This window comes from Pinus tabuliformis, chromosome 1_2, assembly GCF_031772625.1.
Source record: "Pinus tabuliformis cultivar Carrire ecotype Pingquan chromosome 1_2, CPIR1, whole genome shotgun sequence".
Classification (NCBI taxonomy): Eukaryota; Viridiplantae; Streptophyta; class Pinopsida; order Pinales; family Pinaceae; genus Pinus; species Pinus tabuliformis.
Genome location: NC_142298.1, coordinates 1,283,459,383 through 1,283,486,806, shown reverse-complemented (window position 1 = coordinate 1,283,486,806; position 27,424 = coordinate 1,283,459,383).

Below are 27,424 nucleotides of genomic sequence, written 5' to 3'. Positions count from 1 at the left end.
AGATTTAACCTCTATAGAATATTATAAAATATTCATAGTACTATGCATATATCAAAGGTTGATATTTATCTCCAAAGTAGTTATGCAATTTTTTCCCCTTTTAGTTACATTGATTAATAAAAGTTGTCATATGAAGTGATTTATGGTGTTTGGGGCATGTGGTATTGATAAGCCATTGTATTGGCTGATGGTATGGTAACAAAGCCTATTTACACATTAAGAATCGACATTGCAAAGTAGAGCTAAATCTCCATGGTTAAGAATCTTGTTCCATATATATAAATATATTATTTTTAAATATTTATTAATAATAATAATATTTTGAAAGAAAGTTATAATTTATTTAGTTTTTATTATTCTTTAAATTTTATATAGTAAGTATGTTGATGTGTAACGTTATTTACCAACCATTTAATTTATATGACTGTGTTATTGGAATAGGGCTTTTACAAATTTTCTCTTTTTTACTTTTAATTTAATTGATTAATTAAAAAAATGTCATGTGAAGTGAGATATGCATTTTTTTACCTTTTAAGAAATTGGTTAATTAAAAAAAATGGTATGTGAATAAGTGTCATCTAAAGCCAGTTATGGTTTATTGGGCATGTGGTATTAATAAGTGATAGTATTGGTAACAAATCCTATTGACATATCAAGAATCTCCATGGTAAAGTGGGGATAAATCTCCATAATTAAAAATCTTGTTCCATGTTTTTTTAATGTATATATGTTTAACTTATATAATAATTATTTTAATAATAATATTTTATTTTGACGGTCAACGAGTTTCTATTAAATCAAAAGATATTTACATCATTGAATGCAGTGCCTCAAAATTCTTCCGACCTCACTCCTACCAGATTTATTGGCCAAAAGAAAACAACCAAAACATATAGCATGTTGCCAATACAATCTTATTAACCAGAGTTGAAATGACCAATGAAACTAGAAAAAAATTAAGACCAAAATGCAACCCACAATCATCAGGGATTAAAAGAGTTGATTGGAGATAGATTCTTCATCTGACATCAAGTGATCAGAAAGGTATGAAATGACAATGTGCATGCTTTTCCATTTCTCATAGATTCTAATTTGACCTTGTTGATGAGTAGAATTGACTCACTCATCAATAGGAGGGAACAACCTAATATGGGGTTCTTTGATAACTCAAGCCATTAGGGATAGCTACCCCTAATGTAATTTACAACTCGATTAGCTTGATATTTCTCCCTCTTTCTAGAAAGAAATTGTTAGGGATGAATTGGTTTTCCTATTGTACATATGTAGAACTAGTTAAAGGGAGTTAATCAGGTATATACAAATATATATAAATAAAAATTACCAGAAGGATGAACCTAACTGGTGTGAGATAAATTGTACAAAATTTACAAAGATAGATTATATTTGTACAAAAAAGATAATTATATAATGAAACCCTATTATCCAAGAACCACATGAACTTATGTGGCACATTTGATTTTGTCATTCAATGACAAAAAAAATAGGGTTACATAATTTTACGTCTTAAAATTGATCAATGTCCCACCCCTTCCATAACCTTAACGAATATAAACCTCTACGAGTTATACTCGGTGATGGTAAAATAGCCTTGATCATGGGTCATTCCATCAAAAGAAACATGTCAATGCTCCCAAGTGGCATGACCATAATGTTGCAACACGTTTTTTTAATGTATCTTCAATTTTTATCAATGTGGGTCTTCTCAAAAGTATGCCTAATGGGTACTCATTGGAAGTGGAATTTAATTCCACATCCAATGAGTGTCTACACTTGAAATTTGAGTAAACCTATAAGGAGACAAGACAAAAATATAATTAAAAAAGTAGTTTTTCTTATTTTGCATCCAAAATATTTACATGTACCTCTTTTTAAATTTAAAGGATTTTGATTGGTTTACATATTATGACATGGAAATTGCGTGAAATTTTCATGGGCAATTTTAGGCTAAATTTTCCTCTAATGCAAGTACTTTAGAAATATTTTTGCAGCAAACCAATGTCCCTCACAAGGCTCTTGCATAAACTTGGAGAGACTTCCAACAAAAAATGAGATGTTCATTCTGGCAGTAGTTAGGTAGTTGAGACTTCCTACAAGTTGTCTATACTTTTTTTCATCCTCAGTTTTTTTTCCTTCAATGGAGGCAAGCTTCAAGTTCTCTTCCATTAGAGTAGTTAAAGGATTGCACTCAACCATGCCAAACCTGTTCAACAAATCTCCAATGTACTTCTTTTGAGAGAGGAATACAAAATTTGGATGTTGAGTTACTTCAATACCAAGATAATAGTGAACATAACCAAGTCATTAATTTCAAAACCTTTCCTCAATTCCTTCTTTATGGATGCAATGTAGCTCTCATTTTTCCTTGTCATCAAAAGATCATCTACATACACCAAAATATATACAACTGTTTTTCAAACTTTCTTGAAAAACAAAGTTGCATCATCGAGATCATAATGTTTGAAGTTGAGTTTCAAAAAATGCTCAGTTAACTTTTCATACCAGGCTCGTTGTGCTTGCTTGAGGCCATAAAAGGATTTCACAAGCTTGCATACTTTGTGTTCTTGGCCCTTCACAAAAAATACTTATGGTTGCAACATAAAAATATTCTCTTACATATCTCCATTTAAGAAAGAAATTTTTGCATCCATTTGATGGACTTTCTAACTGTTCTGAGCTATCAAGGAAAAGAGTGTCTAGATGGTAGCCCATTTTGCTATGGGGGGGGGGGGATTCTCCTCATAATCAACCCTTTCCTTCTATGCAAAACCTTTTTCCACAATATTGACTTTGTGCTTGTCAAGTGAGCCATGAACTTTATACTTTCTCTTGTAGACCCACTTATTGCTGGTTTGGTTCCCAATGGAGGATCAACCAGCTTCCAAGTGCCATTCTTTATCAAGGCATCATACTCCTTTTGCATCACTTCTTTCCATTCATCATGAGAAGTAGATTCTTTGAAGGAAGTTGGTTCAAAATATGTAGATAAATTTAGTTCACAATCATAAGAAACATCCATATCAACCGGTGAATCAAAATCGTCTACATCACCTCCATTTTTCCTGGTTGAATTTCTTGTCCTAGTCTTTCCAACCTCATCAGGATGAACACTTTCAAGTGTCTTTGTCAGCCATTTTGGAGGACCTTTTTGAGATGGCCCAGGCTACTCAGTTGACAGAGTTGGGGCTAAGTCAAGATTTAGTCTCCCAATTATGTCAATCACATCACTCAAAGTATCATTAGTGGATGGAGATTCATGTGGAGGAGAGAGTGCTTCAGAATAAGATTCCATAGATTGATCCAGTATAGAAATCCCCCTTCCATATGTGGAATCTAATTATCAAATTCTTGAAACGAATTTGTATTTCTGAAAATATCCAAGCGATCAAGTTGTCGCTCAACAAAATTGTTAACTATGGAAGATTCAAGAAAGATCACATCTCTAGATACAACAAACTTCTTATTAACTTCATCATAGAGACATTATGCTTTGGAGGTATTTGAATACCCCAAGAAGATACACTTATGACTCCTTGCACCAAGTATGTTTCTTTGTTACTTTGGTATCAAGGCATAACAGGTGGAACCAAAGACCTTGAGATGCTTTACCAAAGGAATGTGGCCATACCACATTTCATAAGGAGTCTTGTTTATAATAGCATTAGATGGACATCTATTCTTTACATAAACAACACATAGAACTGCATCAACCCAAAACATAAATTTTACATTCTTGAAAAGCATCATGGAACGTACCATATTTAAGATTGTCCTGTTCATTCTTCTAGCTACTCCATTTTGTTGGGGATTACAAGGCAGAGTTGTTTGATGTTTGATCCCATGCTGGTGAAGATAGTTTTCAAATTCATTTGAAGTGTATTATTTTCCATTATCAGTGCAAATAGAGCCAAAATGATATTGTGCATCATTTTTAATCCATGCATGAAAGTTCTTGAATGTTTGAAAAGCATCAGATTTGTTCTTCAATAAATAAATCGAACACATTCCAGTGTAGTCATCAATAAATGCCATCATACATTTATTTCCATTTGCAGAAGGAACATGCATTGGGCCACATAAGTTTGAATTAATGAGTTCAAGTTTTCTATGTGCTTTGAAATTTGAATCATAAAAATATTGTTTGCTATGCTTTCCTAGAATACAAGCATCACATTGCTTAAGTTTCCTAGGAATTGTAGGAAAACCAGTGACACCACTTTTCTTCAACATACAAGGCTGTCATAATTCAAGTGTACAAATCTAGCATGCCATAAAAGAGTTGATGGAAATGTACCTTCATCATAATGAGAACTATATGAGAAGTTTTGTGCACAAGCAGAGGTACCTTGCAGCTTCAAAAGTATTTCTTCTTCTATCCCCGTCATGACAAGTGAGTAATCTGATGCTTTTTTTACCTCAACCTTGTCATCAAACATATGAATGGAGTGTCCTTGCTGGTAGATTGAGACCAAGGACAACAAGTTTCTCCTCAACTCTCGGACGTATAAAACATCCTGTAGAAAAAAGTCTAGAAGACAAGGCAATTTGAGCCGGATGGTGCCAAGCCCTGATGGTTTGAGTTTTGATTTTTCTGTAAATTATATTTCTCCATCAACATTTACAGTAAATTCTTCAAACAAATCTCTTCTAAAATTCATGTGGTAAGTTTACCCTGAATCAAGCAACCAATCATTTTTCCAAAAAGCAAGTGACACATTAAACAAGTCTTCAGTTACTCCAATATTACAATGCACCACAACATAGTGAGTGGATCTAGTTGCTTTACCTTTCTCTTTGTCATGAGTTTTACCTTTGGCTTCATTTCTTTCCTGCTCAAATTTTTCCCAAGGAAATTTACATGTGGATGCATCATGTCCATCTCTATTGCAACGTATACGATGAAGATCATAATTTTATCCTTGGAAATGTTTGTCCCCCTACCTCTAAAATTTCCTCTTTCTCTTCCTCTTCAGTCACCTCTTCCCCTAGAAGAATCTTGAGCATGATTCTTCTCTCTATGTGCAAGACACACAACTTATTCAAAATACTAAGGAGTTGTCTTCTTCCCAAAATCATTCTCTCTCTCAACAAACATCTTCTCAAGGGAGCCAAAGGTAATCTCCTTGAGGTTTCCACTTTCTTGCAATGAATCAATATAATTTTAATAAGTGGGATATAGTGCCTTGACATAAGCTATAAGAGGAACACCAGTGGTTTTCATATAATGCATAATAGATCTTACTTTTGATTAAGAAGCAAGAGGATCATCATTTTTCAATTCAAGGCTAGACAATTTAATCATCAATTTGACAATTTCAAGTTTAGAGTCTGAGTCATAGAGTTACTTCAACTTCTGTAAGGCTTCAAAAGCATTTGAAAATAGTGAAATATGGTGAATCATCTCTTCATTTACAGATGTTGTAATCAAGGCATAAGCCTTGTTGTTGTTTTTTTCCCAAATGGCAATCTCCTTATCTGAGGTGGGCTTTGCAAGTTCATTATCTCCTTCTCCTACACAAATTCCTTTCCACAACTCATTAAAAATGAGTTTGTGTTTAATCTTCCTTGACCATTCTAGATAGTTATATTTTCCAAAGAGGGCTACTCCAACAATTGATATCAATGAATGCATTTTAAAGATTGTGTACTATGTAAAAAATATAATATTCTTCCAATATGTAAAAATTTTCACTCCTAGTCATAAAAATAATGTAGTTATGGTGTAAAATTGTAAAAAAAAATACACATTGATATATAGGACATAGGTAATACTTTGGGGAGTTGTTACTTGTGGGAGGATCATACAGCGTTTGTGGAGTGTGGGAAAGGTAATACACATTGTGGAGTAGTGCAGTGAGGTATGTGAGGTACGACAGTGGATACCACCAATGCGGGAGGGGTGTGAGGGGAATGCAGTGGGGAGTCGACTGTGGTAATAAAATAGTGGAGAAAGTGCATAGTTGTGAGAGAAACAAGAGGTTGAGTCTCGAGGGAGAGGTATTAACACATATGGAGGAGGGGCCATGTATGGCAGTGACAATGTTCAACAAGGTAACTGCAACATAATAATTGACTTCCCTTTCGTACTTAGGTGCACAATGTGCCATCTCATTCAAGAGTGATTCTAAAATGAAAGGCGTAAGTAATAGTTGTTCTTTCTCACATTCTAGAGACACCACTTGGTTGTCCCTACGTAGTGGGAGGAGGCAGTGGGAGATGTGAACAGTGAGGAGAAGATATAATATTAACCACTAGAATTGCAGAGGAATAATAATGGATTTGAGAGAGTGGCCAGGAAACCAGAGTGGTGATGCGCTAAAAAAATATGGATGTACACCAGATTATAAAACACGTAGAGGACATAGAGCATAGGAATGAAGAATATCACAAACTGAAGAAATAGCAAAAGGGAGTTGAAAGGGAAGAAAATCTAAAAATGGAGCTGGATCTGATACCATGTCAGGGTAGGAGGTAACTCCACAATGCAAATTGTGATTTTGCATTAAGATTGTGTTGAAACCTCAGATTTTTGCTGCTCCAACATGGGGGATAACAACCCAGTCCAGACCTTAAGACAACTCCTTTTCTGTTTGAAGTGGTGGATCTGACTGGGGATAATGGGACTAGTTTCCCAATGTGGGTTTTACAATGAGAGTGGGTGGTTTTTGAGCGATTGTAGTAAGGATGGTGATGACTAAATGTTCTATTCTATCATGAAAATCTCTAACTAACTTAATCTAATATAAACCCACGTATTTATGTGTGATATGAAATCTAAAAATATATTTATTTGACTTTTGATAATAAAGATCAATCACACATTAAACAGAGGTGATAACATGTAAAGATAATTTCTTTGACTAAATAGTTAGTCAAAGAAATGTATAAACTATATCACATATATCTGATGATTATATATGAAAATAAAAAATTTCAACTAGGCATCATATAATAGTGCAATTAACGCTTAACAGAAACAACATATCTCATATACAATTCATGAAAATGAAGTGTTATCACTAATTAAATAGAAACAAAATTAATCATACAAGATAAAAGTACCATATGTGTAAAGTTCTGCTCATTTGACTAGTGACATAGATCAACTCCTTTCTTCAGATCGAGTTATCTTCCAAGTATACAATAGTGCATCAACAAAGGAAAGTAGTCTGATATTTAAAAGAAAGGATCATTGTTCCATAATATCACTAAAGCATTAACAAACTTACATAAGTGCATTCTTTGCAAATGTTTTTGATAAAATTATGGACCCCTCTCTAAATGCATGAGAAGGGTATAAATACTATTCTAACTAATGTTCAAAAATAGATTATACAAAAATTTGAGGAGGTTTCAAACAACCTCCCTCCTAACTAGTTAACTAACTCTAAAAATAAAAGTGAATTTATGAGCAGAGGTTATGATCTTGACTTGTTGTCTGCCAACTTCTCTTTTAAATCGCATATATCGACCATCGGTTTGACTTGAGGAGGTGACCCAAACTATGTTCTGACCTGTCCTACGAAAATAACAATTGTGAGAGGTGGAAGCATCCACTGAGTCGAATGGAGTGAGTATTTAAGGGTCATGATTTGGCTGTGTGGCTTAGCAAGGTATTGCCAATACTCCTCCCAGTCAGTCTTTGCTAACTTTGCAATCACTTCCCTTTGAATTTCCGCTCTTTCCTTCCAGCTTTTATGCAAGTCATTTAAATTGGGAATATTTTTGGGTTGCCTTCTTTCATAAGGTTGGTGGCATACAAAGTGTGGTTTACTAGTTATACTATGTTCTTCAACACCTCGACTACTCTTGCCACTGCTAATTCAGCTTATTTGATCCTTGCATCCAAATCCATTAATAGAATGTCCTTATGTGTCTCCTCGATCTCAGGCAGATTAGCCCTCCTTCTCTCTTTTGTTTCTTTCCACTCGATGAATTCTGAGATTCTTGTGTTTATATCAGTAAATTCAGTTCTTTGTTCAATCACCTTATCTATTATTTGGTCACTGGTGATCAGATAAGGAGCGATATGTGACATCTTTTGGAAGAATTTCTCTTGATGTTGTAGTAGGAGGGAATTTAGCTCTAGTGACTCTTTGATGAATTCCTCGACAGTAGGGACATATTCATATTTTTCCATGGCCTCTTGAAATTCTTGAACTTACAAATTCTTTACAGAAATGTCTGCTTCATGGCTTATCTTTAACACTTCCATATTCTACTGCAATTAAGCGATTTGTTCAGCAGCTTGTTGGTTCACACTTTCTTTTTCAACTTGAAGTTGTTGCTCGAGCTATGCTATCTTCTCATCCTTCTCCCTTAAAAAAATAGATATCTCGGGATCTTTATCCATGGTGGCAGTTGCATATTCCCCCGTAAACTACAACAGTCTAGTCAAGTTTTGAGCTAGATTGGAAGGAATATCCTTTCAGACTATGTCCATCAGCTCATTCCTAGTTGGGATCTTGGGTTTGTCTATCCTCCTTCTTTTCCTTTGTCTCCTTACTACAACCTTGTGAAGTGGGATGTAGAACACATCTAAAGGAGGAATTTCAGTCACCTTTATGACAATTTCTAATGTGGGCAAAGCAAGAATGATTTATGTCTGCTACAAAGTTGTCCCTTACTTATCCATCAGCTCAGACTCTATAATTTTCTAGGTATGCAGACGAGTGTGTTATTCTGTGTTTTCCTGAACATCTATTGTCTTAGGAGTGTCTTGTAGTTTTTTATTGAATTGATCCCACTCCTACTCCAAACTACTTCTTTTAGTCTCAAAACTGGTATCTTTAGTCAGGTCGCTCATACCCTGCTTTTCGGTTGACCTCCTGATGGATTCCATTGTATTCTCGTTGTCTTGGGCCCTCCTTGTATCCAGTGCTTTCCCTGTATCCGCTTGAGACTCTATACGAGAATTAGGTCCCTCGCTATTAGCAGTCACACTCGGTGTAGGTTTGTCCTCGATTTTTAACAAATGGAGCAAAATTTTTTCGAGTCTTTTGTTTCTGAACTCCTGAAAACTTTCAAAATCTTTAGGACTCAGATTTATCTTTGCCCACTTGAATTCTAGTTCGAAGGATTCAACTATCTATAAAATGTCTTCAAAATTATTAGCCTCATGGGTAAAAGGGTTGATCTTTATTTCAGTAGTAATGTTATGTGCTATTTTTTCTGGATCAAATTGCATTTTCAGCAAAGTATGGAGCCTGAGGCTTTCTAGGCTTACTGACTCCTTGGTTGCATGGTTAAAATTTTCTAATGAAAAGGAACCACACCGAATAGGAAAAGATGACCATAATGACTTTTTTTTTCTCTTTTAGGGTCTTCTTCAAGCCTTTTCCCATAGTCTGGTGGGATATTTCTCTTGCTAATAATTTATCAAAGACATACAAAGGGAGGACATGTGGGTCCACTGTACTGCCAAAAACCCTGATGTATGTAAACCATTCTTCAACAAAATACTTTCCCACTACGAGAAGGTCTGTAGCGGCTTCTTTGGAAAACCTGGGGGCTTTCTTATTAAAAATTAATTGATGCAATGGCAAAATAACAACATGGCATATTTTATAAAAATGGGGTATATAATGGGATTCCCAAATCTGTTTATGGCTGAGATGGATAGGGTATGGGTCCTGCAAGGTCCATTTCCAACCCATGATTGGAAATTTAGTGCAGAAACAGATGGCATCCATGATGTAGGCACTGAAATAGAATGGAGGAAGGTTCTCTATGGAGGAGGATCTCTTCTGACGATACTCGGTGATGGCAGTGGCTAGGTTATCAGATAGGATAGTGGCCCAGTTCATAATGTGGGAATTGACACAAACATCAATCAAAGGAATCCATTCTATGGAAAACTTAACATTGTTAGGTAATCCATATAGCCTACATAACATAGTAGCTACATAGTTGTAGGGGTTTGCTAAGGAGGCTATAGGATACATACCCGTTTTGTCAAATTTGAACTTGTTCTCCAGTACCCTCCAGCCCTGGATCATCTTGAAAGGTTCTTCATTTTTCTTTGCAAAGTTGGCCAGGTATGACTTGTCATATATGTCCTGAGGGTCAAGTATATGGTACATTTGCTTCAGGTCTTCAACTTTGAATGACCCCTTGAGGTCCATCCTTCAGTTCCTGAATTGCCTGTCTTTAATACTGAGATTTTACACCACCCACCTAATCATATCGTATAGGGTAGTATCTTCGCTCTCACTCCTTCTATGTGAAGGAAAGAATAGGCAGCATCTTTGACTTGGACTCTTGAAGGTTTTATTGAATCAGTCGTTTCCTTTATGACAGTAACTTTGGGACACTAATCCTCAAATCTGTTGTATATGACTTCCCATGCTGTCGCTCCCCCATCGACACTGCAAACTATATCAGAGAATATAGGAGACATTTTTGATAGCTCGGACTCTATAATGCTCTACTTTTTCTTCTTTTACATCACCTTCCATAATGACATGTCTTTTGAAGCTTGCCTGAAATGGAAGAGATATATCAGCGTAGACGATATAGGGAAATTAAGGCTAAAATCTCTCTGAAATGACTTTGAATCGTGGGAGGATTTTGAATGAGATATTCAATGTTAACTAGCCATAACTTGAAACATCATTACTTCTCCTCAGGCTGCTAAACATTAATTACCCTATCAAGCTGTTCATTATTATATTAAAACACAGTAACTTCCCACGCTCGATGATTTATTCGCACATCACAACTTTTAATCATTGTAATATTACCTTGCCTGCATATAATGTGAAATGTGATTGCGATATCTCAATATTGCATTTCGCAAATTGTTAAAGGATGACACAATGGGATGGATTATTTATTTTTGACTTGTTGTGGCCATAACTACCACCCTATTGAAACATGCTCTGACAACAAATTTTCAATGGGTCCCCTAGAAGTTTGATTTTTCATCTTTTGGAATGATCTGTTTTATCACATGAATGTTAACTCCTTGCCGAGTCCAATTTTCAAGGCCTGATGGCTAAGCCATTAAATAAACCTCTACTGCATGGGTCATTCATGACACAGCCTGGCCCTTTATTCTCTCCCTTCATCGGGATCTTTCAATCTTCACAAACATGCCTAGTACATTTGTGCTCGCACAAACCATCACCCCTACCCTTATTATAATCGTTTGTTGGTTTAACTCACAAAACCCCCATCGCATCATTATTCCCATTACAATGCCTTATAGTGAAAATCCTTCACAAAACATGCATAAATCCTTTTTGGGGCCTATCGCAATTAACGCAACATATTCATGGTTTCTGGATGCGACATGTTTTATTAACCTAAATGCATATATTTTCAGGTCCAGAGTTATATCGCACATCGCTATTGACCTTGTCCCAAAGCTCATGCACATATAGCGCGCTTCCATCTGCCGGACCCGATGGTTTTATCAACCACGATATATATATCTATTTATATATATATATATATATCTATATATATATATATATATATATATATATATATATATATATATATATATATATCTATATATATATATACATATATATATATAGATATATATATACATATATATATATAGATATATATATATCTATATATATAGATATATATATATATATATATATATATATATATATATATATATATATATATATATATATATATATATATATATATATATATATATATATATATATATATATATATATATATATATATATACATATATATATATCTATATGTATTGGGTTTGGAAGCCCCATCGCATATCACATATCGGTAGAGCCCGGGGGTCATGAAGCTAGCGAAGAGGAAAGAGCCGGACCTGGCAATGATTATATGCCCAATTATATAAAGTTTGAGGTTCAGCCTAAGTGATCGGGGCGGAATTTTCTGTGTTTTCCCATGTTTTTCAAATTTCAAAATGTAACAAAGGAACGGGGTCTTAGTGAAAAAGGCAGGCTTGTGGAGTCCCGATAGTGTAATCGCACATTGGGGCAATGGAAGGCATGGGTCTTGTGACCTGCAGAGGAGCCGATACCCGATTGCAATTAAAGGAAGCCCTCGAAAACCGTGCCCAACCTATGGATTGAGCGGGAGATTATGTGTTGCCTATGTTTTATGTGTTCATCCTTTTCGCACTTACTCCCATAGTTTATAAAAGTTAATGAAGGCAACGTTATGTTATGTGTGAATATTTTTGTTATATTGTTCGCAATCATGAAACTAATGATAATTATCCTTGTAGGTGAGAAGTAAAGGACGCAGGAGTGGATTCGAAAAGCCATATATACAAAAGCATTGTGTTTGAAGGTCCGGCCTCAAGCGTTCTGGGTCGGGATCCCACGTGTGGCCTATACATTCCGAAAGCAAGGCTATCCTAGTCTTCATTATGGGAGCGCAACATACAATCACCCTTGTTACCAAAATCTATTCACTTCCTCAGGAAATGAATCGATCCAGCCATTATGCTTTCTACGTGTCAGCGGTCACGCTGACGATCATATCTCTATGTACTCGATTTGCATATCAGATACAGTGGGAAGATGAAGAGGCAGGGTAGACCTAGAGTCAGGGGCGTGTGCATAAGTATTACCTCTGAAGAGGAGAAATGGCTTTTGATTTTCGAGAAGAACAATTTTGCTTTATTGTGAATAAGGAGGACTATTTTGGGGGAAGAAGGAGCCTTTAGTTTTAGACTTATTTGATTGTTCTTTTATATGTTTTGGATCAGAGTGTTGTTGTTGGCATGAATGTAAATGTGATTTGTATTTATGCATATTGATGACTTACAGTTCACTATTAGTCTTGTTAAATTGAATGTGATTCAGTTTCATGGTTAACTTGTGAATGGTCTCTGATTTGAAACTAAGTTAAACATTAGTTGCAAGTTTAATTCCATAAAAGAATTTGGATTCCTATATGAGTGATTAGATTGAAATTTAGCTTTAATACAGTCTTGTCCAGCTGTGAATTCAGTGATTGATTCATTTGGACTTGAATCTATACATGATGTTTAATCTTCTTTATCACGCTCCTGCCGAACATATATATGATGTTTAAACCTTTGTATTATACTTCTGTAGGATAAACTAGGATAGATAATACTAGATTAGAGTAATTAGACGTAGTATAGATAGGATTTAATACATAGAGGTTAGCCGTTTTATTTTTTTGATTTAAATGAAGTCTTCCTCCCAGAAGCAATCTTTTGACATGTTCAAACAGTGTACGGGGTCCCTTAAAACCCATCGGATCTAGCTATTCCAGATGAAAGCAGGTCTAATTGGGGCTTGTGATCGGGTTAGTTCCCCTTGTTGGCATAGTGAACATTGGCCATGTCAACAAATTGGCGCTACAAGGAGGGCCTGAACTGTTTTCCCCAGCTTTTCAAAGTTTCATATATAAGTGCCGCGCATGGATTCAAAAGGATTAATGTATGGATCATAGAGGCCGAAAAGACCACTCCACCAATTTGAAAGAGCCTCATTTTGAAGAAACAGAGACCCCTCTAAGTCTTATTTCTAGGTCACCCAAGGAAGAGAGACTGTGGGAATATCCAGTCACTCAGGAACAATCAGTCTGAACGCTTACTCAGGCTTATGCTCATTCTCTCTCTCAGCTTCCCATCTTTCACTCTTTACCTTCGACAACTAAGAGAAAGCAAAGGATCTTTAACCTGAGCGAAGATACATCTACAACCACTTCTCTCGAAGATATTGTGCTAGAATCCTTGCATATTATCGACACCCCTTGGGAAGAAATTCCTGAGGATTCCCCTTCTAAAGGTAACTTCTCACTTGATTTTGAGAATCCTAATGGAGAAGCCTCCAACCAAAACTTCCATGTCCATAATATGGCCAACGTTCCTCCTCCAGGTGGGAATCAGCCTCCACCTCCTCCTCTGGGTGGGAGTCAACCCCCACCTCCTCCAGGAGCACTCCCTACCTGGCTTGCATAGGATTCTATAGTGGTACCTGGGTAGCAGCATCCCTTACCCAAAAATACAGAAAGAGTGTTACCCAATTTCGACCCTAAGCAGGGAGATACCATTGATAACCATATTTGCTCTTTCTTCCTAGCCTTGCACAGCTTGGGGGTCACCGATGAAGATGTGGTGTGTCGACTATTCTATTTTAATTTGACTGGTGCAGCCTCCACATGGTATTTCAGCTTGAGAATAGGGTCAATGACCTCTTGGGATGCTTTTCAACAGGCCTTTTTAGATAGGTTTGGTGATGACAAAACACCTGCGGCCTTAGTTTTAGAATTATCCCATCTGAAAATGGAAACCAAGGAGAAGTTTAAGGATTTCAACATCTGTTTCAACACCTTGTTCAACAGAATCCCAGCCACTGCTAGGCCTACTGAGGAAGTGCTCATGGAGTTCTATGTCTTTGCTCTCCCTGTCCCTACAACGATGTGGGTTAAAAGGAGTAATGTGCAAACCTTACAAGGTGATATCGATGAAGCAATAAAGGTTGAAAATGAAATGGTCAGTCTTATAGCATGCCACCCTACAACTAGAGAAAAGAAAGCCTCTCAGACATCCAAGAAGAATAATGGAAATGATAAAAAAGGGACTAAAACTAAAGAAAAGGACACCATGGATGTGGAAGGGTTGCATTGGATCATTAAGAAACTAACGAACACAGTCATTGATATGAAAAGGAATCATGGAGAGAGTACTAGTGGTAATGGAGGAGACTATAACAACAAAAAGCCCTTCAAGCCTTTCTATCGTAAGAAAATAGAAGGTGGTCATGGTCAACTTGCATTGCCTGCTCCACCTAATGAAGGGGCTTTAAACACAGAAGAGTTGGCTCTTATTGGATCGCTCCTTAACAAATAAGAACCTATACTAGAGCTCGAACCAGAACAAGGAGACGAGGAGGAATACCAAGTAGAAGAACCCTCGGAAGAGGAAACCAAAATTAATGTGTTGTGGGATTTCCATAGTAATGAGAACGACAACGAGGGAGATAACACCGTAGAAATCAACGCTAATGAAATCCACACACGAAGTAAAGGGCCGCTCCCAGGTGTGATAAAACCCATAAACCAGACCAAGCAAGATGTTCACCCTGTGAGAACATCCGCTCCCGAAGTTTCTGTTGGAAAAGATAGATCTAGTGGTGATTCCAGGAATACCCCAGTTGCAAACCATCCAGAAAAGGATAAGACATCTCCCACTGCAACTAAGGCAACTCAAGATGGTAAACTCCCATCTAAGAATGGAAAAATAGGTATGTTTACCCTGCCCTATCCTATTTATAACATTGACTACAATATTGTAGATGATCTCAAGAAGTCAAGGGCTAATATCACATATTTTGACTTGTTAAAATTAACGCAGCAAAGAGATTTGCTGCTGAAAGCTATGAATGAGCGGAACTGCAAAGCCCCCGCTACCTCAAGCACCCAAACCAAAAGGCCAATGTCCAAACCTGTAAGTACCTCTAGTCCATCCCAAATACCATCAGCTATGGAGGCCACTTTATCTAAAATAAATCAAAAACCCCAAGATGTCAGTGCAGCCATGATAGGGAGGAAATCAAAATCTATGACTCCACCATTCCTTATCACGTTTGAAATCTTCAACATGAATGTACACAATTGCCTGGTAGATTCTGGTGCCTCATCCACTGTTATGCCTTACGCTGTTGCTAAAATACTGCAGGCAGTGCCTAAGAAAACTAGAACTCGAATTATGCAATTGGACAGAACAAATGTGAAAGTAATTGGGGAATTAAAATATGTGTTGATTCAGATGGCTGCTAAACCACAGTACACACAAGTCATTGATATAGTGGTGGTTGACATACCCGAGGCTTATGGAATGCTGCTTAGTAGGGACTGGTCATCAAATCTCAATGGATATTTCTCAACTGATTGGTCCCATCTCTTGCTACCTCAGAGGGGAAAAGGTGATATGTTGAGAGTCGATAGAGAAAGATACATGAAATATGTGGTAACGGAACTAAACAGCCCCAATGAACCTATAATGTTCTATAACTCTATCCTTGGGAATTATAGTTTCGATGTTTATGCCACAGAAACCTGTCTCGAAGAATTCCATGCAGAAACAATCGAGGCTTTGACAAACACACAGTTGGAAGAAAGAATTAAACATCCCCATAATCCAACTAATGAATTACCTTGTATTATAGTAGATGATAGGACTAATTTCATAGGAAGTATTTCTTTTAGTGTAACATTAGAGTTTATTTTTGGGGCACTCCACTTTGATGATTCTAACTGTCTTGAAAGTGCAAGTGCTTGGAGCATTTTCATTGACCCACTAGGGAACAAACGTTTGATGGCTATCCAGTTAGAATGCACGTGCACTAGTGACACAACAGAACATGAAGGCTTGTTGAAAGGCCTGAGAAGAGCCATTGAAAGGAATATAAAAAATCTCAGAGTTTTTGATGACCCACAGATAATGGTGGACCAGGTAAAGAAAAAGATACACTGCAGTCTGCCACACCTGGTGAGGTAACAACATGAGGTATGGAGTTTAATTGACAATTTTGATTGTTTCAATGTCACATACATACCTCAAAAGTATAACCACGATGCCAATCTGATGGCTGCGACGGTTACGAAACTTTTACCTAATATTAGATTAAACAAGAATAAATTTTGTGTTGAATTAATTTTCAGATCATCCGTAATTGATAACATCTCAAATTGGTAGGTGTTTGAAGGTGATAATCAAATCCTTGAGTTCTTGCATTGTGTTCATTGATAAATTTATTTGCTTTTCATCTCTCATGAGTGAGCCAACAAGTAAGCACACAAAATTACAACACTCATGGCTGAGCCCATTCCAAGTTGTGGAAAAAATTGGTCATGGAACTTACAGATTGAAAACCTTATAGGGAGAAACTGAAAAGCTCCCTGTTAATGGAAAGCATCTGAAGAGATACTTCCAGTAGCCACCGCATTGGTGGTTACCTCCTGAGTAGGTTAGGGTTCATTTCATTTTGTTGTTAGTGTAGTTGTATTCCTGTCCTTTATTTTGCTTTTTGCAAAGTCTATTTTTCTGTTTTTTTGAATTAAATTCCTTTTCAGCCAGCTGATGGTGGTCCTCCAATATCGTTCTACCTTTCAAATTTTCCCTCATTCACCACTCTCGGCCTTTCCCTTCCTCATTGACTTGCTAATGATTCTGTAGTTCCTGAATCCATCATTTCCCTGCAAATCAAACAAACTTTCTATCAGCCCATGAGCACTTGAGAATCAGTAGTGGAATGCAAACCGAAACCCTTCATGGGCATCTGTTGGGAACTATGTGAGATCTGTGGATAACTTGGATATCTGGAGCATGTAAGGGAATATTTATAAAACAAAAAAATGTGTAACTACAACTGGACTGGCATGGAGGAACACTGCATTTAATTAAATCCCACTCAGACCAAGCCTATACTTGCTTGTAAGGTTTACAATCATTCTCCATTGGTCCCATCCACCACACTAAATGGTCCAATACCTGTTACCCATAAGTAAACCTCCTTCCATGGGCTAAGCTCATTGTCTCATACCCTATGGAAAATCTAATTGTGCTCCAGTCCTTATGCCTGAAACTGGAAGGACTTATCTAAAAATAGATGAAATGTCAAGTCCTTGTGCCAATTTGGAAGGACAGGTTGTTTGGGAATCCAATTAGAGTAAGGACTGTTGCTAGGCTTAGAGTATTGGTTGACACAACAAGCCCAATGTTGCTTAAGTGGTTTAAAAATATGGCATGATCCATGACTGTGCCCCATTCAATCAATGAAAATATATCACTGAAATTCTCATATAAAGTGCAAGATAAACATGTCTACATCAAGCTTGATAAGCAATAAAGAGTTGAAGTACACACTTGAACAGGTATGGACAGACTAGTGATGGCCCCAAAGGGATTTTTGAAAGTGGGAAATAGGTAAAGGAAGGTCAATAAACCCCACAATACTACCATTAGAGAATGCCTGTCAAAATCATATCAGTAAGTAGAAGCTATTTGTCTTTATCCCTCCTGAAGTAGTTAATGTTTAAGTGGAACCCATGCTTGTCCATCTATATAGTTTTCATTTCAATTTTATCTTAACATCCTCATGTTTTATTGATCTATGGTTTATTTGGAAACATAGATAATTGGTTCACTGAGCGGTTCGCCATTTGTTGTGGCCACAACTACCACCCTATTGAAACATGCTCTGATAGAAAATTTTCAATGGGTCCCCTAGAAGTTTGATTTTTCTTCTTTCGGAATGATCTATTTTATCACATGAATGTTAACTCCTTGCCAAGTCCAATTTTCAAAACTTGATGGCTAAGCCATTAAATAAACCTCTGCTGCATGGGTTTTTCATGAAACATCCTGGGCCTTTATTCTCTCCCTTCATCGGGATCTTTCAATCTTCACAAACATGCCTGGTACATTTGTGCCTACACAAACCATCACCCCTACCCTTATTATAATCATTTGTTGGTTTAACTCGCAAAACCCCCATCGCATCATTATTCCCATTACAATGCCTTATAGCGAAAATCCTTCACAAAACATGCATAAATCCTTTTTGGGGCCTATCGCAATTAACACAACGTATTCATGGTTTCCGGACCCGACAGGTTTTATTAACCCAAATGCATATATTTTCAGGTCCGGAGCTATATCGCGCATCGCTATTGGCCTTGTCCCAAAGTTATATATACAACGTGCCTCTGTCTGCCGGACCCGCCGACCCTATTAAGCATATCATATATATATGTCAGGTCTGGTGTTAATCGCTTATCGCTATCGACCTTGTCCCAAAGCTCATGCACATATAATGCACTTCCATATGCCAGACCCGATGGTTTTATCAACCACGATATATCTATATCTATATATATATATATATATATATATAGATATATATCGGTTCCGGAGGCCCCATTGCATATCACATATCGGCTCCGTCCAACCTAAGTGATGGGGGTGAAATTTTCTGTGTTTTCCCATGTTTTTCAAAATTCGAGATGTAACAAAGGAATGGGGTCTTAGTGCAAAAGGCAGGCCTGTGGAGTCCCCATAGTGTAATCGTACATTGGGGCCGTGGAAGGCATGGGTCCTGTGACCTGCAGGGGAGCCAATACCTAATTTCAATTAAAGGAAGCCCTCGAAAACTGTGCCCAACCTATGGATTGAGTGGGAGATTATGTGTTGCCTATGTTTTATGTGTTCATCCTTTTTGCACTTACTCCCGTAGTTCATAAAAGTTAATGAAGGTAGCATTATGTTATGTGTGAATATTTCTGTTATATTATTCGCAATCATGAAGCTAATGATAACTATCCTTGCAGGTGAGAAGTAAAGGACGCAGGAGTGGATTCAAAAAGCCATATATACAGAAGCATTGTGTTTGAAGGTCTGACCTCAAGCATTCCGGGTCAGGATCCCACGCGTGGCCTGTACATTTCGAAAGCAAGGTTGTCCCAGTCTTCATTATGGGAGCACAACATACAGTCACCCTTGTTACCAACATCTGTTCACTTCCTCAAGAAATGAATCGATCCGGCCGTTATGCTTTCTACGTGTTAGCGATCACACTAACGATCAGATCTTTGTGTACTCGATTTGCATATCAGATGTAGTGGGAAGATGAAGAGACAGGGTAGACCTAGAGTCAGGGGTGTGTGCATAAGTATTACCTCCAAAGAGGAGAAATGGCTTTTGATTTTCGAGAAGAACAGTTTTGTTTTATTGTGAATAAGGAGGACTGTTTTGGGGGAAGAAGGAGCCTTTAGTTTCAGACTTATTTGATTGTTCTTTTATATGTTTTGGATCAAAGTGTTGTTGTTGGCATGAATGTAAATGTGATTTGTATTTATGCATATTGATGACTTACAGTTCACTATTAGTATTGTTAAGTTGAATGTGATTTAGTTTCATGGTTAACTTGTGAATGGTCTCTGATTTGAAACTAAGTTAAACATCAGTTGCAAGTTTAATTCCATAAAAGAATGTGGATTCCTATATGAGTGATTGGATTGCAATTTAGCTTTAATACAATCTTGTCTAGTTGTGAATTCAGTGATTGATTCATTTGGACTTGAATTTATACATGATGTTTAATCTTCTTTATCACGCTCCTGCTGAACATATATATGATGTTTAAACCTCTGTATTATGCTTCTGCAAGATAGACTAGGACAAATAAGACTAGATTAGAGTAATTAGACGTAGTATAGATAGGATTTAATACATAGACGTTAGCTATTTTATTTTGTTGATTTAATTGAAGTCTTCCTCCCAGAAGCAATCTTTCGACGTGTTCAAATAGTTTATGGGGTCCCTTAAAACCCGTCGGAGCTAGCTATTCCAAACAAAAGTAGGTCTAATTGGGGCTTGCGATCGAGTTAGTTCCCCTTGTTGGCATAGAAAACATTAGCCATGTCAAGACGACTCTACGAAGTGCGATCGCATGTTCTCAAGGCATTATGATCGGAATATCGTAGTGGGGGGGTTCATCACATATCACAATTCAGGATTTACTTAAAGATTTTTATAATTATCACATGGGAAAAATTCGAAATTCGATTTGCGATAAATATCCTAAACTTGGGTTGTTTTCTAAGAGATTTCAAGGCAATTTCTTAGAGTTAGGATTTATTTTTCTCATACTAAAAATTTAAAAAGTGTCCCCATTTATATGTCAAATATCAACTATTATTTGTATAAATGGGGGGGTTGTTACATAGTACAAAAATTGGTGATTCACTTGGGAGAACCAGCTATATCTAATTGATCTTTTGAAATTTCTAAAAAATTTCAAAGTAAGAAAAGTTATAGGGATAATAATTACATGAGTTATAACCTAAACGATATTCTTCTGAAATCATAATAACTTACTAAATCTATCTACTTGACTACTTTACTCTTGTAGTGATAAAAATACAAATGTTTTCATCAATCAATTCTAACATTTTAAAGAGATATAGCAGGTGCTTTCTACATATTAGTTTTTTGGTTTTCTCATTTTTCATAGGTAGAGCCTCTATTGCCAGTAGGCATTCATAGCCTTGACAGGGTTACTTTTTAACCAAAAATGATTCATTGTCCCATCCGAAGCAATTTTCAAAATTCAAAATGACATTCATTTTCTTTTTCTTTTTCCTTAGGACCTTTCTTTTTCTCTCATGTAATTTTATTTTGAAATTTAATAGGCATTGTCTAGGCTTTGTAACCCAATAATGATATTGCCATTCACTAGTTGTAACAAAACTGATCAAGCTCACTCTTGATGAGACCCCTTTTCCTTTGATTGAATAGATCATTGGCTCTTACCCTGTTTTGATATGCAGTTTGGTAATATCAGTTTAATTATTCCTCTATGATCATGGTAAACAAGCTCATGATGAGACTTATTATCTTTTAAGTTCTGTATATTTTAGAATTACACTGTGAAAAAATAAAAATTTTATCCATTGGGGTGAATCACTAGCCCTTTTAAATAGTTTTGGATGATAATGATAGAGTTTTTGAGATACTCATCTATAGAAAGTACTTACTGGGTTAAAGATTCTTTTCTTTGACTGATAACAAGACATCTATACCTTATAAAGATAAGAGCTTGTTCATTGAACAATTTTTTCTAGCAAGGTCAAGTTTTTTCAAAGAAATAAGGTTCATTTTGATACTCAAATGATCTAATTATTTCTTTAAATTTTACTACTCTTAGAAGCGAAAAATCAAAATATTATCAAAGATTTTGTTTTGAGAGGCCAAAAGTAAATACTACATTAACGTTTATTTTCCTAAGAATCTTAAAGACAATATGATACAAAAACAGACGATGTCTTCTAGGAAAAGTATTTTTTCATAATTTTCCCATTAACGGGCAAGGAATCCACTTTACCTGACAAGTCCTACAACATAAATGTTGATTGACCAATTTTCTCAATGATTTGGAATGGTCCAAGCCACAGTCTTTGGAACTTGGTATGATTACCTTTTTCCTCATGTGCTTTGCCCCATTTCAAAACCAGATCACCTACTTCAAAATTTTTATGACTGGCAAAGGTTGTATCAAAAGAGGCTTTGATTAACTGCTGATGATGGGAATGGGTAGCTTTAGCCTTTTATCTTTCTTCTTCAAGTTTAAGGATCCGAAATTTTCTTGCTTGAAGAGAAGAGGAAGTATTTTCATTGATAAACTGCACTAGGGCGAGAGATGGGATTGCTATGTTTGTGGGGAGAACTGCTTCTTTCCCATAAACTAAAGCAAAAGGAGAAGAACCGATTGAGGCCTTCTATGTTATTCTATCTACCCAAAGAGAAAATGTCAATGCTTTGTACCAATTCCTATGATTTTGGTCAATAGTCCTCATGATGATTCTTATAAGTTTTTTTTGTTGATTTGGATAATCCATTACCTTGTGGATAATAGTTGTCTCAATACTTCAATTTGAAACTTCTTTTCAAAGTAAATTCTACCAAAGTATTTCCATAAAAATAAGATGCATTATCAAACATTAAAGCTGCGGGGAGGCCAAACCTGGTAATTATGTACTAATCAATAAAATTTGTAATAATTTATGTATTTTCTACCTTTATTGGGATAGCCTCTACCCATTTCATTAAATAATCAGTCGTTGTAAGGATGTATTTGTGTTGCTTGGAAGAGTTAGGAACAATCTCGCTAGCTATATCTAATCCCCATTGTTCAAATGGTTGTTGGATATTGACTGGCTGCAAAGGGAATGCTAGTTTCTTTTCTCTTCCAGCTGTAGTTTGACAAGTTTTTCATTTTCTTGCATAGTCATGTGCATCTTTGAATAGTGTTGGCCAATAATAACCTGCATGTAGGATTTTATGGGCTGTGGTGTTTCCTCCGAAATGACCTCCAGTTGGTCCATCATGTAACTCCTGCATAACCTTTTCAACTTCAGTTTTCTCAAGGCATCTTAATAAGACTGAATCATAATTTTTTCTAAATAATACATCATCAACCAATTGATACTAATTTGATTTTAACCTTAAACCACGTTTTTTTTTGTAATTGAGATGCATAAGAGCATATCCATTCTTCAAATAAAACTTCAAATCAACATACTGTGATTGTGCATCACTAAGAATTACCTCTGATATTTGCACTTCATTACCTTAGTCTTCTTCTGTTGATAAGTGGAAAGCTCCAGTTAACATCCCGCAAAAACCTTGGCCCCTAACAATTTTAGCTGGCCAGATTTCTACATTATATTCTTGAAGTGCAGTGACCCAATTGGCTCTTTTCTCCCCCACTTCTCTTTGAATCAATAGTTACCTTACTGTAGGGTAAGGTACTATTATTTTTGTATGATTTTTGAGGAGAAAAGGTATGAAATGTTTCAAGGTTTTAAAGATAGCAAAATCTTGTTTCTCAACAACTAAGTAGTTTAATTCAGCACCTTGTAAATTTGAACTAAAAAAAGAGATACGTGCTTCTATGTTTTGATCATTTAGTTGTGTTAAAACTGCCACATATGAAGTATCAGATGAAAAATTGTACAGCACAAAATGTTTGAGAAAGTCTGGAGTGGTTAAAGAAGGAGAATTGATGATAGCCTTTTTTATCAACTCAAATGAATCTCTTTCATTTTTACCCCATTTCAAGACTGCATTTTTTCTAATCATTGATTGAAGGGGAAAAACAATCTGTGGGAAATCCAAAACAAATCTTTTCACAAAATTGATCTTGCCTAGGAATGATTGCATGGTCTTTTTGTTATGTGGGAGAGGAATCTTTTCAATTTCTTGGATTCTATCAGGATCAATATAAATCCCTTTCTTGGACACTATGAATCCAAGAAGCTTGCCTTCTGCTAACGCAAAGTATGACTTTTTTGGATTATTTCTTGTGCATCTTTCAAAGATATGCTTTAGGTCATTCAAATGATTGTTTATGTTCCTAGAGTAGACTGTGATGTCATCTAGGTAAATAACAACTGATTTATTAATTAGACCTTTAAAAGAAATATCCATGGTGTGTTGGAATGTAGCACCTGCATTGATAAGTCCAAAAGAAATCTTCTGATAAGCATATCTTCCCCACTTGGTCCTAAATGTGGTCTTTAACCTATCATCTAGATGTACAAGGATACGATTGTATCCAGAAAATCCATCTAGAAAAGACATTAACTCAAAACCTGCAACTGATTGCAATATTTGTTCCATGGTAGGCAAAGGAAAATTATCCTTTTCATAAGGTCTATTCAGGTTTCTAAAATCAATACAAATCCTAATATCACCATTCTTTTTTCTAACCAGAACCATATTTGATACCCATTTTGAGTGTCTAACAGGAAAGATTATTTTCACTTTTAGAAGTTTGTTCAACTCAGATTTGATTTGACTTTCAAGGTTTGGATGAATCTTTCTTAGCTTCTGTTGAACTGGTTTCTCATTAGAAGTCATTGGTATAGTATGTTGAATTACAGAGGAATCATAGGTCTTGAGATCTAAATAATCCCAGGCAAAGACACTCTTATATGTTTTCAACAACTTGATGAATGATATCCTTTCTTTGGGTGATAAACCAAGACCTAGGTTAACATTTTGAGGTTTTTCAGTTGTACCTAGGTTCACCACTTCAAATCTTAGAGTAGAACTCTGAGTCTTGGAGTTGGTAATATTCTTAAATCTGTATTTCAAATCATAAATATTTTCCATTTTGATTACAAATTTCGGAATTGGGTTTTGATATTGTTTATGGTTTATTTGCAGGTCGTGCTCATGTTCATCTATGATTTGTTGCTCATAAGATCCTTCTGATGTTAGGAAATCGATTATATCAACATCATTATTAAACACTCTCCAATTTGTTACAGTATTAGGAATGGATGGTATGAAAACTAAATCTATTGAAAATCTATATGGATTACATTCTTCTTAAGGTATAAGTCTAGATGCTACATTTTAAAGTAAGTCAGCACTTGCATTTTGTGATCTGGGGACTGAATAAATGTTAAAAACAATGAAATAAGAAGTAATATTCTAGGCTAAAGATTGACAATGTTTGAGATGCTCAGACACGCAATGGATTGTGTTTCTTACCTATTTAATAACTATTTCCGAGTCTCCATATACTTGCAAATACTTAACATTAAGGCCAATGGATTTGTACAAACCTTGAATCAGAACTTCATATTTTGTAGTATTTTTAATGCATTGAAATTCAAGCCTGTAGACTAACATGATTTTTTCTCCTTGCGGGTTGATTAGGATGCACCCTGCACCTGCACCATATTTAGACTTGGAACCAACAAAATAATGTTGGAAATAATACTGAGAGGGGGGGTGAATCAGTATTATCAAGTTCTTTTAACAGATCTTCCTTATTTATACTTTGAATTATTTTTGCATATCAGTACCATAAAATAATAAGCATGAACAAGAAAGATAGTTAGTCACACCAAAGAACACAAGATGTAAGGTGGAAACCCAATGTGGGTGAAAAACACCTGCTGCAATATGTCTCTATCTTCTTTCAAATTAGAAACTCCTTTTACAATGGTTTTGTACTGGTGCAGTCCTTTACCAGTACGCAGGCTGCAACCTGCAGAGAGCTACAACTCTCTCTTGTTTTCCAATCTCTCCTGGAAGGGAGCTACAACCCCCTACTTCTTTTCTTACGAGGATCACTATAAATAAATGATCATCAAGAACATGTAAGTTATGCAGTCAACTGCAGTAACCATATCACCAGTAACAGAACTAAACCCAGAACACCTTATCAACAGAAAGATTTAGTCAACAGAAGATCTTAAGACAGATACGCAGTTTTTCTTTCTGTGGCCAGTGTCGCTACTCACTTCACCTTCTGCTTCCCTGCGTATACCCGCGGAGAGCCTTCTACTGCACTGCGTACCCACGCACTGCTTATTCAATCGCGCTGTGTACTGTTACTGCAGGTACGCACCCAGAGACACTATCGCGCTGCATACTGCTACTGAAACCACGCACTCAAAGATACTATCGCGACGCGTACGCACCTGAGCCTCTGTCACGCTGCGTACCTACGCAGTTTTCCTTCTTCTGATCTGCGTACCCACGCAGTTGCCCTTCTTCCGCTCTGCGTACACACGCGGCCCTCCTGTTTCTGCTCTGCGTACCCACGCACTTGCACCGTTAACCACTTGCGTACTTCTGATTAGGACCGAAATGGCAGTTCACCAGTGTGCTACAGTTAGTCGGATGCCCAGATCTGATCATGCGCTCAAGAGATCACCCTTCACAGATTCGCTGTTAACTTCACTTTCATATAGATCAAGCTTTTAAAACAATAACCCAATATTTCAGATCTTAAGATATTCAATTTGCAAAAGATACATAGCCAAGTGATCTCCTTTGCTTTATATAGGCAAGCTCCTCCTAAAATCATGGATCAATACCATAGATAACCAATACCAGGGGCCCAAAAACATGGGGCTCAATAATAATAATAATATAAAGCAAAACCACGGGCCAAAACCATAGAATCAAGAGCGGCGGGCTAAATACCACGGGCCAAACATAGGAAACCCCACGTGAACGTGCTTCTCTGCCTTGAAGTAAGTGAAACTGGGGGTACGCACCTTATGAACGGGTGACCTGCGTGTCTGGCCGCGGTCCCTTCACGGTGTACCTGCGTGTACGCATCTTCTGAATTGTTCTCCTGCGTACTTCTTGATTTTCAACATTTTGACAGCCTGATCAGAGCATTGCCACTTGGGGGTGTTGCCATCAAGTACAACATCTGTTTGCCATCAAGTACAACATCTGTAACATAGAGCCATACCAAAATCATAATGCCAACAATCTCCCCCTTTGGACTTGATGGCAACCTCAAAATCTTCAGCTTCATTCTCCCCCTTTGATATCAAGGGCAAAGGGTTATGCTCCCCCTAAGAACATGCTCCCCCTGAATATGAACCAGATCTGCAAAGAAGAACCATAATCCACCAAACACCGTAAATGACCATGAAAGAGATAGAGACATATTGCAGCTATAGTCAGACCAGCATCCATGATCTCCTTCTGTACATCCTCCATAATGCCAACAATGCATTATATGCTCCCCCTGAACCTGTGCCATTCAATCTTCAACCAATCCGCAACCCAGCACAAGTAACCATCAGAAGAGATTCAACAAGATGATGCATCAACAACCCCCAGCTTTTGCCTGAGGTATTCAAAAGTCTCCCTGGGCAATGGTTTGGTGAATATATCAGCAACTTGTTCCTTAGAAGGAACATACTCCAACTTGACCTTCTGTTCAAGCACTTGTTCTCGGAGAAAATGATATTTGATTGGTATGTGCTTGGTCTTTGAATGCATGACTGGGTTCTTTGAAATGTTGATTGCACTTGTGTTATCACATAAGATGGAGATAGGTGGTGTACAAGTGATTTGAAAGTCCTGAAAATT